Source organism: Myotis yumanensis, unplaced genomic scaffold (genome assembly GCF_028538775.1).
Source record: "Myotis yumanensis isolate MYYU_CA2020_CCGP unplaced genomic scaffold, mMyoYum1.0.hap1 SCAF_2, whole genome shotgun sequence".
NCBI classification, from domain to species: domain Eukaryota; kingdom Metazoa; phylum Chordata; class Mammalia; order Chiroptera; family Vespertilionidae; genus Myotis; species Myotis yumanensis.
In genome coordinates this window covers 138,593,955-138,609,157 of record NW_027223753.1, presented here as the reverse complement: position 1 = coordinate 138,609,157, position 15,203 = coordinate 138,593,955, and the positions used below count along the sequence as shown (strand labels likewise).

The following is a 15,203-nucleotide window of genomic DNA, read 5'->3' as shown; positions in this document are numbered from 1 at the left end:
CAAATGTTTCTTTTTTTCTCTCTAATTTGTTTATTCTCTAATTTGTTTGGCCTTTAATAGTCTATTACACTTTAAGCCCCTCCCCTTTTTATTTTTAACATATTAAATACATTTTACATTCTATCTGGGGTACTTACTAGTAAATATCAGCAGCCCTGATTCTACTGTCATTTTTTTTTTAATTTTTCTAACTGTATTTTATTTATTTTTATTTTTTTCCTTTTTTTTTAAATTAAATCTTTATTGTTCAGATTACATTTGTTCCTCTTCCCCCCCCCCCCCCATAACTCCCCTCCTTCCAGTTCCCACCCCACCCTCCGCCTTCACTCCCCACCCACTGTCCTCATCCATAGGTGCACGATTTTTGTCCAGTCTCTTCCCGCATCTCCCATTCCCCTTTCCCCCGCAAGAATAGTCAGTCCATTCCCTTTCTATGTCCCTGATTCATTATAATCACCAGTTCATTCTGTACATCAGATTATTTATTCACTTGATTCTTAGATTCACTTGTTGATAGATGCATGTTTGTTGTTCACAATTTGTATCTTTACCTTTTTCTTCTTCCTCTTCTTAAAGGATACCTTTCAGTATTTCGTATAATACTGGTTTAGTGGTGATGAACTCCTTTAGCTTTTCTTTATCTGTGAAGCTCTTTATCTGACCTTCAATTCTGAATGATAGCTTTGCTGGATAAAGTAATCTTGGTTGTAGGTTCTTGGTATTCAGCACTTTGAATATTTCTTGCCATTCCCTTCTGGCCTGCAAAGTTTCTGTTGAGAAATCAGCTGACAGTCGTATGGGTATTTCCTTGTAGGTAATTGAGTCTCTTTCTCTTGCTGCTTTTAAGATTCTCTCTTTGTCTTTTGCTCTTGGCATTTTAATGATGATGTGTCTTGGTGTGGTCCTCTTTGGATTCCTTTTGTTTGGGGTTCTCTGCGCTTCTTGGACCTGTAAGTCCATTTCTTTCACCAGGTGGGGGAAGTTTTCTGCCATTATTTCTTCAAATAGGTTTTCAATATCTTGCTGTCTCTCATCTTCTGGCACCCCTATTATTCTGATATTAGTGCGCTTGAAGCTGTCCCAGAGGCTCCTTACACTATCTTCACACTTTCGGATTCTTTTTTCATTTTGCTTTTCTGGTTGGGTGTTTTTTGCTTCTTCGCATTTAAATTCTTTGGCTTGATTCTTGTGCTCCTCTGGTCTGCTATTGGGTATAATATTCTTTATTTCAGTCCATGTATGCTTAATTTCTAGTTTCTTTATCATAGCATCGAGAGTCTCATTAGTTTTCGTGAGGCTCTGCTCAAGTTTATTGCAAGCCCTCAAAATTGCGTTTTTTAGCTCCATATCCTCCATTTCTGTCATGTTTTTTTGTCTCCGCATCTTTTATGCTTTCTTGGTGCACCCCCTTGTGGTCTTTGTGCACAGTCTTGTTCTAGTTAAGCCTTAATTGTTGTAGTTAATACTAGAGGGATTTGACCACCAGGCCGACTGGCTGTGAGAATCAGCTGTGTGGAAAACTTCTGTCCTCTGGGGAGGTGCTAATCTAGCCTTTGCCTGAGGCCATCAGGCAAATGGCTCTGCGCTGGGCTTGGGCGGGGCGGGCTCAACAGGGTGGGCGGAGGGAGCAGTTATGGCTGCTCTCAGTCCGTCCCCAGGGGCTCTGCCTCTCTGTCCCAGCAACCGCTGCAAACCTCGGAGGGACCATAGCCAGACAGTCCCGCTTCTCCCGTTTGAGTCTGAGTCCCTAGAGACTCGCCCAGATCTGGAGCTCAGAGTCTGAGACTCCCTCCTGATTGAAAACGACAACCGCGCCCTCAGCCACCAGCCCGCTTTGCGCGCGCACCTTCGTACCTTTAAATTTTCCACACTGCGCCTCCTCTGAGCCTCGTAATGCTGTTGTCTTTGCTTCTAGTTGAAGAGTCTCTCCTCAACCAGCCTTCCTGTGGTTCTGGTTGATGTCCGTTCCGTCTTTTAGTTGTATTTTTGAAGTGGTTGTTTGCGGCAGCAGTCTCCGGTGTTTACCTATGCCGCCATCTTCGATTCTCGTTTCTACTGTCATTTCTCTGGCTTTCATTCATTGTGCATTATTTTCTAGTGTGTTTTTCAAATTTTTTTTAAATCCTCACCCAAAGATTGACTCCAGAGAGAGAGAAAGGGAGAAGGAAAGAGAGAGAGAGACATCGATTGGTTGCCTTCCATACACGCCCTGACTGGGAATCGAACCTGCAACCTGGGTATGTGCCCTGATCTGGAATCGAACCCATGACCCTTCGATGCATTGGATGACACTCCAATCAACTAAGCCACACCAGCCAGTGCTGAATTTTTTAATGGAGGTCATACATCTTAGAACTTTATATGTGAGAATTCTTGGAACCCTGAGTTGAATGAAGGTGGCTTCCTCTAGAGAGGATTTCCATTTATTTGTTTTTGCTAGATACCAGAATCTCTAGCCCCAGGGTTTTTGTTTTGTTTTGTTTTGTTTTTGGACCACCTAGTTTGTATGAATTTGCATTGCAAATTCTCATGTGGCATAGCTAGAGGCTCGGTGCATGAATTCATGCACCAGTGGGGTCCCTTGGCCTGGTCCCTACAGGATCCAGCCAAAACTGGCTCTCCGAGATCCCCTGAGGGCTCCCGGATTGCGAGAGGGCGCAGACCAGGCGAGGGACCCCACCAGTGCACGATCAGGCCCGGGGAGGGGCCACGGGAGGGCTCCAGGGCATGTCTGGCCCGTCTCAGTCCCAATTGGCTGGACACCAGCAGCAAGCTAACTTACCAGTTGGAGCATCTGCCCCCTGGTGGTCAGTGCACATTATAGCGAGCAGTTGAGCGGCCTTAGCATATCAGTAGCATATTACGCTTTGATTGGTTGAAAGGATGACCAGACAACCGGACATTTAGCATATTAGGCTTTTATTATATAGGATTCTCAGTGGAGTTTATTTCTCCTCTTATTTCCAATGCAATAGTTCAAGGAAAGCAGTTTTCCTTAACATTTCCTAGAGGTTAGGTTTGTTTCTAAATCACCTGTACACTGATGGTTTAGCTCTTTGCAATTACAGATATGCAACACCCAGAGGTAGAAAAAGGACCATCTCTTCTGGGGTCTCCTAAGGATCCAGTAGACCTTTCCCATAACTCTCTGCCTCCTCTGCCACCTATCCAAAGGCTTGCCCTTATGTCTTATTGTCTGGAATTGTCAGAGGGAAGGAGAGTAATATGAGTGGTTTATAGATTTTATTCCTGACCTGGGCATAGATTCACACTCATCTAAGTCATATGGGCTCAGTGGCTTATTCTCATTTCTCTTTTGTGTAAATTCTGAGTACACTATTGGCCTGTAATTTTCTCTATAGAGTATGGAGACCCTCAGTGATGCTGACCCTAACAAAGAGAGCTATAGAGTTGCTACACTCAGCACACTTCAGCAATGCTCACACTGGGTAAATTACATGAGCAATATCATTCAGCTGGTCTGGACCTTCATATTGCTATTTTTAAATTACTAGATCACTTTGTACATATTTCTAATTGAGTGAGTGACCTGTTGTTCTGTGAAGTGAATTTTAAGGCCAAAATAGGAAGTTAGGAAGATATATTTGAAATTCTGTTTTGTCCCCACAGATAGATGCTTTTTAATTTTTGCTTCCCCCCCAATTTGGGGTGATCAGACTTAAAGCTTTGTGGCATTTAAATCCATAAATCTTTTTGTTGTTGTTGTTTAAAGTATTACAAATAGTAGTACATATGTCTCCTTTTTTTTTTTCCCAATTGACCTTCCCCCAGCCTCCCATACCCCCCAGCACATGCCCTCACCCCCCCTCCCAGTTTCTTGCGTCCATTGGTTATGCTTGTATGCATGCATACAAGTCCTTCGGTTGATCTCTTACCTCCCCCGCTAACCCTCCCCAGCCTTCCCACTGTAGTTTGACAGTCTGTTTGATGCTTCTCTGCCTTTGTATCTATTTTTGTTCATCAGTTTATAATGTTTTTTATTATCCATAAATGAGTGAGATCATGTGGTATTTTTCTTTCACTGACTGGCTTATTTCATTTAGCATAATGCTCTCCAGTTCCATCCATGCTGTTGCAAATGGTAATAATTCCTTCTTTTCTATAGCAGCGTAGTATTCCATTGTGTAGATGTACCACAGTTTTCTAATCCATTCATCTGCTGATGGGCTTTTAGGCTGTTTCCAAATCTTAGCTATTGTAAATCCATAAATCTTTTAACTAAAACATCACTACAATTTTGGAAAGGAAAAATCCCCACTGCATTTCTAACTCCAGCCATTATTTTGGAGACTGTTCCTTGCCCTTAGCCTTTAGTAACTATGGAATAGAAGCAACAGATGTAATGCTTTATTGATAAAATCAGAAATTTCTTTTTTTCTGTGGAAAGTGAATGCTAATATCATGTCACTTGTTAATCTTTTCTTTCAACATGACATTTTTCTGTGGGCTGAATTTATTCTGCTTATTCTCATAGAATATTTTGTTTGACAAAGTGAATTCAGGCTTCTTTACCTCTACCAACTCCATACATGCTAAGTGTGGAAAATTATTTAGCTCATGTGAAGAATATCACATCTCTAATTTTAGGTGTGTAAGAATATATTATTAGTGCTTCTTAAGAATCTCAGCTATAAATAATAATAAAATTGATCATTATGCTGACCTTCCAGCTCATGTTTCTATATTCTATAGTTCTGATTTAGAAAGAGTTCAGGTAGTAGTTTACTTCCTTTCTCCCCAGATTGTTCTCTTCCTCTTAATTCACTGTCATTCCTTTACAATTAAAAAAAAAAAAAAAAGGAAACTAGTTTTAAAATAGAAGCAAAGTAGTAACAAAACTGAAGAGGTTCAATGGATTGAAATGTTATTGTTTCTGAGGGTTCTGCTGTCAGTGTTTTCTGATTTTGCTAAAGACCAAACTTTCAGTTGGAAGAAACAAGTCAAGTCACCTGCCTAAGGCTATGTACTGGGATGTTGCCATATTTTATTGCCAGATCATTGCTTTATTGATATGATTTAGTGACTAAGTTTGTTTTAAATATCATAGAAACCATTATTTCTGTTTTCAGATTTCTATTCATTTATTACCTTTCTTTAAAATTTGTTTTAATTTATAATTTTTTGCTTGTGTTTTTATTGATATTTAGAGAGAGGAAGGGAGAGTGAGAAAGAGATAGAAGCATTGATGAGAGAGAAACATCACTAGGCTGCCTCTTGCGCACCCCCTATCTGGGGATCAAGTCCACAACACAGGCATGTTCCCTGACCTGGAATTGAACCACAGACCTCTCGGTGCAGCCATACCGACTGGGCTCATTATCTTTCTTAAGTAGGTGAATGTGAGTCCCTGCATATGTGTGCAAGTGTTTATTGTAGTACCTGCTTATGTGTGTTCGTGTGTTTTCCTTATCACTGTATTGCAGTTGCTTTATCCTCAGCTAGGAGTTGGGGGAATGAGATCCTGAAGATGATTTCCAGGAGGGAATGACTTGAAGTCCTTAACAATCTAACTGTTCAGTCATTGGTCTGCAGCCCTCACCCCAAGTCAGATCTTCATATTGGTGGCCCTGGTCAGCCTTCAAAGTACAAAGGAGAATTGGGGACTCCAGTGGTGCCTTTGGATAGGAGTGGCAATGCAGTGCTTAGTCAGCGGTTCTAAACCTGTGGGTCACGACCCCTTTGGGGGTCGAATGACCCTTTCACAGGGGTCACCTAAGACCATCGGGAAACACATATATAATTACATATTGTTTTTGTGATTAATTACTATGCTTTAATTATGTTCAATTTGTAACAATGAAATTGGGGGTCACCACAACATGAGAAACTGTGTTAAAGGGTCTCGGCATTAGGAAGGTTGAGAACCACTGGCTTAGATGAATGCAGGATGCTGTGTGTCTGTTCTTTTAAGGTGTTCCAATGAGGAAATCTGGGGACTCTAAGACACATCCTTCTACGTTCAGGTATCTATCTCCATATCCAGTAACAACATTTTTTTAAATCTAGGTATTTTTGAATGGTAAGCTCAAAATTTTATTTTGTGATTTTATTTTATAGAATTTCAAGTCTTCTCTCCAATTTAAGACTAGATAATAGCTGTTTAAGGTGTAAGGTTTTATAGATTTTTTTCTATTATAGTGGACACCTAAAAATTATGTAGTTTGTTTGATGAAAGCAAATAGCTAATTCTTTTAATGTAAGTTATCAGAATTGGCTGTCTTCATAAAATAACTTATAAATGTGTTTATAACTCATTATGCTTTTTAGATAATTTATTTATATTTTTATATGAAAGAGAAGTAAAGTTCTGTGTTAATGAGAATGATTTTGTTTATCAATATTTCTTTATAGAATACATATGTAGATATTTTCAAATATAATTAGATTTTGCTACTAACTCCAGAGGCATCTTTAAAGTTAAAAATCTGACTCCAGCCCTAACCGGTTTGGCTCAGTGGATAGGGCATCGGCCTGCGGACTGAAGGGTCCCAGGTTCGATTCCAGTTAAGGGCATGTACCTTGGTTGCGGGCACATCCCCAGTAGGGAGTGTGCAGGAAGCAGCTGAATCGATGTTTCTCTCTCATCAATGTTTCTAACTCTTTATTCCTGTCCTTCTCCCTTCCTCTCTGTAAAAAATCAATAAAATATATATATTTTTAAAAAATCTGACTCCATCTTTGCTGAATCCACAAATATTTCTATTATTTCTGTACATTTTCTTATTAAATACCTACTATTTTAAGTGAGATAAATTTGAGGAGAAGAAAGCTACTTAACCAGCATATAAGTAGGCTGCATTAAACTTCCTTTCCTTTCTGTTATTACATCCAAAGTTTTGTGCTCTATGGTGAAAAATAAAGACAAACTCCCTTCTTCAAGGAATTTGCAGCTAGGAATTAATTGGAGAGTTATTAATATGGAAGAGGAGATAGACTAGTTAAAAACTAAGTGAATTACACAGTACATACAGTACCTTTTCAGGCAGAGGAAGAAGTTCTGCATCTAGAGAGGTGTAAGAGAAGGTGGCACTCAGAACTTCAGGTAAAGTTCTGCCCCATTTGCTCCTCTGTTGTGGCTGCATAAGATGTACAGCCACTAAGGAGGATCTACAGATCTGGCTTAGCCGTGGGAATTCACTGCCACGTTACTCTCATGTGCTGGGGTGCTGTTCTCTATTTTCCATGAACAACCATTTCTTGTTTTTTGGCAGGGGGGAAAGGTTATGCTTTTAAAGACTATTGCTTATGGTTTCTTTTTTCTTTTTTTTTAAAATATATATTTTTATTGATTTCCAAGAGTCAGGGAGAGAGATAGAAACATCAATAATGAGAGAAAGTCATTGATCGGCTGCCTCCTACACACCCCACACTGGGGATCGAGCCCACAACCTGGGCATGTGCCCTTGACCGGAACTGAATCTGGGACCCTTCAGTCCACAGGCTGATGCTCTATCCACTGAGCCAAACCAGCTAGGGCGCTTATGGTTTCTTTTGTTCAAGTAAGAAACGTGGGGTAATGCTAAATTGCATAGATCTTAGAGCAATTTGCATTCTTACAGCAAGGAGGAAAGTGTATACTTTAATCTTCAAAATGTAGGAAGTTGCCCATCTTACAAAAAAATTTCAAAGGTTTATTTGTAAGATATTTCCCCATTAAGTAGAGAGTTGATTCTCATACTAGGGCAAGGAGGCTTACTAAACCCATAATAAGGCTGTAAACCTATATGTAGGTAGCTGAGATAGTATGGTGATATTGTAGCTAAGTATTATAGCTCACAGATTTATATAATGTGATTATTACAGCATGTGTTGAAAAACAATATTCTTGCAAATGTATAGAATTTAAACTATATTTGGTGTCAGGTAGCTTTTGGGAGATTAACTGGGAGCCTGTGTTTTATAGAAAACATGATATTTATTAGCAAATGTGTTTCAGATTCCCACTTTGGATTCCAGGTGAATACTTCCCTGTCATAGGTATGACAGCCTTGGCAAACCAGCCTGAAGAAAATTAAGTACCTTTGGAAATACACTGCCCTCCAGGTGTCATCCTTTCAAGCAGAATGTAGGCTAGCTTTTTATAAGAGGGAACATTCACAAGTCAGGTGTTCGCAACCCAGAAATGCCTGTATGTATTTTATGTGGCCAGAATTGTTAAACTTAATATATTTTATTCTTAGCTCTCCAAGGTTCAAACATGACAGTATGTTCTTTTAGGCAACTTGCAGTCACCCATGTTCATGACTGGAAAAGCTGAAACCATTCCCCTTTAAAGGATGAATCATAATTCAACTAGCTTTGCAGTTAGCTTCATAGATTTAGTGGACTATCACTCAGCAGGACTGTTTTGTGTGTGTGTGTGTGTGTGTGTGTGTGTGTGTGGTTTGTTTGTTTGTTTTTTGCTATGTCTTTTTTTTGTTTGTTTGTTTTTTACCATATCCCATAACATATGAATGGTAATATTTATGGATTTTTCAGGGTACTGTATTTCCTTTCTGCTCATGAACAAGAGCTTATTTTTTTGGGCCTATCTCCTTTAACAGAAAAGACAAAATTCCTGGTAGTATCTGCCAGATATAGTTTAAGGAATTTCATTCAATAATAACATAACTATTAATCCATGGCAATGCTTTTGACCTGTTTCAGTAAGCCAGAAGAGGACAATCAATGCAGACTGAAATAAGCATTTGTTTATTGTTACTGTACATAATACACCAGACTTCCACATTTTATCTCCATAAATCCCCTTCACCTTTGACAGAAAACCGCTTCTTCTTTACTAATCTCTATGGTGTTCTCTCCTTTTGACTCAGGTTAATCAATCCCCTAGCAACCTGAACCCATGAACAGGTGCCTTATTAAAAGACTGTGGTTAAATGTTGCATAAACTCTAGCCATGATTGCTAGAAAAGAAAATAATGTTGATATTTGGTGAGGGTTGACAGAGGAGCCCGTCACCTATGTTTGATCAAGTGCTAAGCTGTAAAGTTAGGCTTTTTGCAGAGGAGGCATGCAGCTCAATGGAAGAGAGAACCATTTGCTCTATAGGGAATTACTGTGGTTCCATATTCTAAAGCATGAGTCATAGATGTCTTTATGATTACACATCCCTCCAAGCATATGAGGAATAAACTTTTGAGAAAAGGAAGTTAAGAGAAAACAGAGTGTGAATAACTACTAATGGGGCTCTCTCTGGCTCCGTTCCGTCTGCCATTTCATCATACATAAAGGGGGTAGTTCAGAGATTCCTTTCTTGGCAAATAAGTGGCAACATATGTTTGAAACAGTGAATGGAAACTATAGGGAGAAAATGACAGGCATATGGCAATAGGACGGCAAGGGAAAATTTGTTGCCCTGATGTTAGCCACATAATTGGTATGCTCCTCCATAGAGGGGCTATTTTACTTTAAAAAGTCTGCATGCCCCATTAATAGAGCATTTCTGTGTGTGGAATGTATATATTTTCTAGAGTTTTCATTTCGTGTTTTTTTTTTTTTTTCATGAATGGCAGGCACCTTAAACCATTAAACTCCACACACAGAGGTCTTGAGAAAAAAGTTCTCAAAGGAGGAAAAACAGACCAAGTTAGGAAATATGATTCTTTATGAAAGTAGTAAAAACAAAAAATGGGGAAGCACTTAAGAACAGTCACTTTGAAGGGCTGAGAACAGAGAAATGGGCCCCAAATTACTGTCTTCAGGCATGCTCTTCTTTTAAATGATAATTCTACAATAACAATATTTATGATACATTTGTTGTCATAGTAACTAAATCTTTGTTCAGTAGTTTAAGATTCCACAAGTTACCTTAAAGGGCAAGGGTTTGATGTTTTTGTTCCACAAACTATGCATTAATCAATATTTAGCCTCTATCAAATTGAAAGCACATGATTTCCTTGAAAAAAATAATTTTCTTAACAACAGAACAATCAGTGTATATTAAGGGCACTGAATATGCCCTTACATGATTAATACATGTCATACATGATTAATAAATAGGAAATATGTTTTAAGTCTCTAAAATTTAATTACATCCTATTGTTATATTGGTTAAAAGTACTAGAGAGAAACATTTTTTTAACAAATTTCTTTTTGCTTTTTTACTCAGAAATGGTTATGACAGAGAACATTATCAGCCTTTAAGTTTCTAGTATTAACTGCTTAATAAAACTTAACTTTAGTTCAGGTTGTGGGGAAAAAAATCAGTCAGTGTTATTTTTTTAATTCTCACCCAAGGACATGCCAGAGAGAGAGAAACACTACCAGTTGCCTTTTGTACACTCCCCAATGGGATCAAACCCATAATCTGGGCATGTACCATAACCTGGAATCGAACCGGCAACATTTTAGTGTGTAGGAGCACCCTCAACCAACTGAGCCCCTCAGGCCAGGCAGTCAGTGTTATTTTTTATTTGGGCCTTGACAATATTAATAATATTAGCATGGACAAAGGACTTATTAGTATGTATATATCTGTAAATATGGTTTAAATAAGTGTCAATGCTATAGAACTCAACTATTCTGTACCTTCTTTCCCACTATCCTGCTTTATTGTAATTTGCATGATTTTTTAAATGTCTGATCTCATCCTTTAAAAATGGATACCTAAGAAGGTAGTCTAACGAAAATGTTTTGTTTGTAGTCAGACATTTCCATTTATATTTACATGTACAGGTAGAAGACGTGACTAAGTTTTATATTCTGCTCACTTCCAATTTTTGTACCACCCACAAGCTAAGAATGTTTTTTATAGTTTAAAATAGTTGGAAATATCAAAATAATAATATTCCCTAATATGTGAACATTATATGAAATTCAAATTTTAGTGCACATAAAGATTTTTTGGAATACAGCCACACCTATTTGTTTACATATTATCTGTAGTTATTTTCTTGCAATAGTAGAATTGAGTGGTTGCAATAAAACCATCTGGCCCACAAAGCATAAAATATTTATTACCTAGTCCTTTACAGAAGAAGTTGGCTGACCACTGTTTTGTAGCTTTGGCAATAAATAAGTTCAAAACAAAGGGTGAAAAAGGTCAATTAAAAGTTTGGCTTTAAATATCAACTGATGGTGTTTATTTACCTGACACCAATGTTTGCAGTTTTTGTACTAGTTCTGTTTTAGATCTTGAATAGTTTACATTCTCTGAAGGTTAGATTATTGCCAAGACAGTGAATGCCTTTTGATGAAGTACTTAGGTGATGTGGTGTAATTGAGGGGAAATCTGAAATAGTGAAAGTAGAAAATCAATGTTTTGTTTTTGAGACTAATGGGAAGCAATGAGGTTCTAACCTGGTTATATTTAGTTCCTATTTTCCTGTCATATCACTTTCTCTCATTTTACCTCACCCAGAAAGGGGGTGTCCAGGATGGGTGATGATGATTATAGGACAATTTTGTAAGAGACCCTGCTCCCATAGTGTGTCAGAGTTTTCTGCTTAAGTGCATGTGGCAAAACAAACCACGTGAAAAGATCCAGTGCTCATGATTAAATGAAATTTACCTTGTCTGTAATCACCATGAATAATTGAGGACTGACTGTGTTAAGAAGAGATATTCTACCTCCAATTTAGATTCCTCATAAGTATTGATTTAATACAGTGGTATAGAACTCAACTATTCTGTACCTTCTTTCCCACTATCCTGCTTTATTGTAATTTGCATGATTTTTTAAATGTCTGATCTCATCCTTTAAAAATGGATACCTAAGAAGGTAGCCTTGACTTACGAGTGTCCCGACTAACGAGTTTTTCGAGATACGAGCCGTCTCTTGGCCGATTTTTTGCTTTGAGTTGCGAGCTAAAATTCGGGTTAAGAGCCAGCTTCAGATACCCCACCGTTAGTTGGCACAGCGAACGTCACAGTGAACGCCACAACATCAGCCCAGCATCACGTGTCTCACTCGTTCACTTTTTGATTTGACATACAAGTAATTTGAGTTACGAGCTCCGTCACGGAACGAATTAAACTCGTAAGTCAAGGTCCCACTGTATTCTAACATTGGTATTTTTATTCCTTGAATAAGGCATTAAAATGTATTTTTATAAAATATCCTATCTAATATAGACAAACATGGTAATTAACCATACCTCCGCTACGCTTCCCATTGGCTAATCAGCAGGATATGCAAATTAACTGCCAACAAAGATGGTGGCCAGCAGCCACGCAACTGAAGCGAACATGAGGCTTGGTTGCCCCAGTGATGGAGGAAGCCAAGGTTCCCCGCCTGCGTGGCCTGGCTCTGAGCTCCGGATGCAACAATGTTGCAATTATAGAAGCTAAACAAACCCAGATACCTGCTTTCAGCCGGCAACGGCCTCAGAGCTGGAGCGGGCTCTCAGCTCCAGTGACAGCCATAGAAGGTAAATAAATCCCAGAATAAAAAAAAAAGAAGAAGAAAAAAAGGAGAGTCTGGGAGCTTCAGTCACCCGCCAGCCTGAAAACGGCCCTCAGCCCCTCACCCAGACTGGCCAGGCACCCCAGTGGGGACCCCCACCCTGAAGGGGGTGTGACCAGCTGCAAACAGCCATCAGCCCATATTCCAGGCTGGCCAGGCACCCCAGTGGGGACCCCCACCTTGAAGGGGGTGTGACCAGCTGCAAACAGCCATCAGCCCATCATCCAGGCTGGCCAGGCACCCCAGTGGGGACCCCCACCCTGAAGGGGGTGTGACCAGCTGCAAACAGCCATCAGCCCATCATCCAGGCTGGCCAGGCACCCAAGCGGGACCCCCACCCTGATCCGGGACACCCTTCAGAGCAAACCAGCCGGCCCCCTCCCGTGCACCAGGTCTCTATCCTATATAGTAAAAGGGTAATATGCAAACTGACCCTAACAGCAAAAAGACTGGGAATGACTGGTCACTATGACACACACTGACCACCAGGGGGCAGATGATCAATGCAGGAGCTGCCCTCTGGTCATCAGTACGCTCTCACAGGGGAGAGCTCTGCTCAGCCACAAGCCAGGCTGATGGCTGCCAGTACAGCAGTGGTGGTGGGAGCCTCTCCTGCCTCCTCAGCAGCACTAAGGATGTCTGACTGCAGCTTAGGTCTGCTCCCCACTGGCAAGTGGACATCCCCCGAGGGCTGCCGGGCTGCCAGAGGGATGTCTGATTGCCATCTTAGGCCCAATCCCCCAGGGAGCAGGCCTAAGCCAGCAAGTGGTCACCCCTGAGGGGTCCCAGACTGTGAAAGGGCACAGGCTGGGCTGAGGAACCCCCTACCCCCGAGTGCACAAATTTTTGTGCACCGGGCCTCTAGTATAAATATAAGAAAAGAGATAAAAAAAAATTTTAACAAACTTTCAAAAAAGGAAATATTAAAAAGAAGCCTTGTTTAAATGTTGCTTATTTGAAAGCTTAGATGTGACACATTATTTTTGTTGCATATTTTGTTTTGTTTTTTGTTTTTGTTTTTTTTTTAAATCTTTATTGTTCAGATTATTACATTTGTTCATCTTTTTTTCCCCCATAACTCCCCTCCTTCCAGCTCGCACCCCACCCTCCACCCTCACTCCCCACCCACTGAGTTCATCCATAGGTGCATGATTTTTGTCCAGTCACTTCCCGCATCTCCCACACCCCTTTTCCCCCAAGAATAGTCAGTCCATTCCCTTTCTATGTCCCTGATTCATTATAGTCACCAGTTCATTCTGTACATCAGGTTATTTATTCACTTGATTCTTAGATTCATTTGTTGATAGATGCATATTTGTTGTTCATAATTTGTATCTTTACCTTTTTCTTCTTCCTCTTCTTAAAGGATACCTTTCAGCATTTCATATAATACTGGTTTGGCGGTGATGAACTCCTTTAGCTTTTCCTTATCTGTGAAGCTCTTTATCTGACCTTCAATTCTGAATGATAGCTTTGCTGGATAAAGTAATCTTGGTTGTAGGTTCTTGGTATTCAGCACTTTGAATATTTCTTGCCATTCCCTTCTGGCCTGAAAAGTTTCTGTTGAGAAATCAGCTGACAGTCGTATGGGTATTCCCTTGTAGGTAATTGAGCCTCTTTCTCTTGCTGCTTTTAAGATTTTCTCTTTGTCTTTTGCTCTTGGCATTTTAATGATGATGTGTCTTGGTGTGGTCCTCTTTGGATTCCTTTTGTTTGGGGTTCTCTGCGCTTCTTGGACCTGTAAGTCCATTTCTTTCTCCAGGTGGGGGAAGTTTTCTGCCATTATTTCTTGAAATAGGTTTTCAATATCTTGCTGTCTCTCATCTTCTGGCACTCCAATGACTCTGATATTAGTCCGCTTAAAGCTGTCCCAGAGGCTCCTTACACTATCTTCACACTTTCGGATTCTTTTTTCATTTTGCTTTTCCAATTGGGTGTTTTTTGTCGAATCTTTGGTTTGATTCTTGTGCTCCTCTGGTCTGCTATTGGGTATAATATTCTTTATTTCAGTCCGTGTATGCTTACTTTCTAATTTCTTTATCGTAGCATCGAGGGTCTCATTAGTTTTCGTGAGGCTTTGCACAAATTTATGGCAAGCCCTCAAAATTGCGATTCTTAGCTCCATATCCTCCATTTCTGTCATGTTTTTTTGTCTCCGCATCTTTTATGCTTTCTTGGTGCACCCCCTTGTGGTCTCTGTGCGCAGTCTTGTTCTAGCCAAGCCTTAATTGTTGTAGTTAATACTAGAGGGATTTGACCACCAGGCCGACTGGCTGTGGAAATCAGCTGTGGGAAAACTTCAGTCCTCAGGGGAGGTGCTAGTCCAGCCCTTGCCTGAGGCGATCGGCAAATGGCTGTGCGCAGGGTTTGGGCGGGGCGGGCTCAACAGGGCGGGGGGAGGGAGCAGCTATGGCCACTCTCAGTCCGTCCCTAGGGGCTCTGCCTCTCTGTCCCAGCAATCGCTGCAAACCTCAGGGGGGCCGTAGCCAGACAGTCCCGCTTCTCCCGTTTGAGTCTGGGTCCCTAGAGACTCGCCCGGATCTGTAGCCCAGAGTCTGAGACTCGCTCCTGATTGAAAACGACAATCGCGCCCTCAGCCGCCAGCCCGCTTTGCGTGCGCACCCTCACCACCGCACCACTGTACCTTTAAATTTTCCACACTGCGCCTCCGCTGAGCGTCGGAATACTGTTGTTTTTGCTTCTAGTTGAAGAGTCTCTCCTCAGCCAGCCTTCCTGTGGTTCTGGTTGATGTCCGCTCCGACTTTTAGTTGTATTTTTG

General features: G+C 40.6%; 2 protein-coding genes across 3 annotated transcripts in view; one reads left to right on the top strand and one right to left on the bottom strand.

Moving 5' to 3' along the window:
* CMSS1 (cms1 ribosomal small subunit homolog) overlaps positions 1–15,203 on the top strand; it is a 393,986-nt gene that overhangs the window by 67,340 nt on the left and 311,443 nt on the right. The window lies entirely within an intron of this gene.
* FILIP1L (filamin A interacting protein 1 like) overlaps positions 1–15,203 on the bottom strand; it is a 315,401-nt gene that overhangs the window by 62,638 nt on the left and 237,560 nt on the right. The gene's annotated exons all lie outside the window — the stretch shown is intronic.